The 1111-nt window shown below is 54.6% G+C and overlaps 1 protein-coding gene across 3 annotated transcripts in view; it reads right to left on the reverse strand.

The window, feature by feature from the left end:
* Positions 1-1111, reverse strand: part of atrx (ATRX chromatin remodeler) — a 36676-nt gene that overhangs the window by 2391 nt on the left and 33174 nt on the right. The gene's annotated exons all lie outside the window — the stretch shown is intronic.

The raw sequence follows: 1111 nt of genomic DNA on the forward strand, positions 1-1111 counted from the left end.
CAGACCACTTCTCAGTTCCTATGCTTCCTGGCTGATGTTTTGGTCACTTTTGAATGCTGGCGGTGCTTTCACTCTAGTGGTAGCATGAGACGGAGTCTACAACCCACACAAGTGGCTCAGGTAGTGCAGCTCATCCAGGATGGCACATCAATGCGAGCTGTGGCAAGAAGGTTTGCTGTGTCTGTCAGCGTAGTGTCCAGAGCATGGAGGCGCTACCAGGAGACAGGCCAGTACATCAGGAGACATGGAGGAGGCCGTAGGAGGGCAACAACCCAGCAGCAGGACCGCTACCTCCGTCTTTGTGCAAGGAGGAGCAGGAGGAGCACTGCCAGAGCCCTGCAAAATGACCTCCAGCAGGCCACAAATGTGCATGTGTCTGCTCAAACGGTCAGAAACAGACTCCATGAGGGTGGTATGAGGGCCCGACGTCCACAGGTGGGGGTTGTGCTTACAGCCCAACAGACGTGACAGAGTCTGGAGACGCCATGGAGAACGTTCTGCTGCCTGCAACATCCTCCAGCATGACCGGTTTGGCGGTGGGTCAGTAATGGTGTGGGGTGGCATTTCTTTGGGGGGGCCGCATAGCCCTCCATGTGCTCGCCAGAGGTAGCCTGACTGCCATTAGGTACCGACATGAGATCCTCAGACCCCTTGTGAGACCATATGCTTGTGCGGTTGGCCCCGGGTTCCTCCTAATGCAAGACAATGCTAGACCTCATGTGGCTGGAGTGTGTCAGCAGTTCCTGCAAGAGGAAGGCATTGATGCTATGGACTGGCCCGCCCGTTCCCCAGACCTGAATCCAATTGAGCACGTCTGGGACATCATGTCTTGCTCCACCCACCAACGTCACGTTGTACCACAGACTGTCCAGGAGTTGGCAGATGCTTTGGTCCAGGTCTGGGAGGAGATCCCTCAGGAGACCATCCGCCACCTCATCAGGAGGCGTTGTAGGGAGGTCATACAGGCACGTGGAGGCCACACACACTACTGAGCCTCATTTTGACTTGTTTTAAAGGACATTACATCAAAGCTGGATCGGCCTGTAGTGTGGTTTTCCACTTTGATTTTGAGTGTGACTCCAAATCCAGACCTCCATGGGTTGATAAATTT

Source organism: Micropterus dolomieu, linkage group LG19 (assembly GCF_021292245.1).
Source record: "Micropterus dolomieu isolate WLL.071019.BEF.003 ecotype Adirondacks linkage group LG19, ASM2129224v1, whole genome shotgun sequence".
NCBI lineage: Eukaryota > Metazoa > Chordata > Actinopteri > Centrarchiformes > Centrarchidae > Micropterus > Micropterus dolomieu.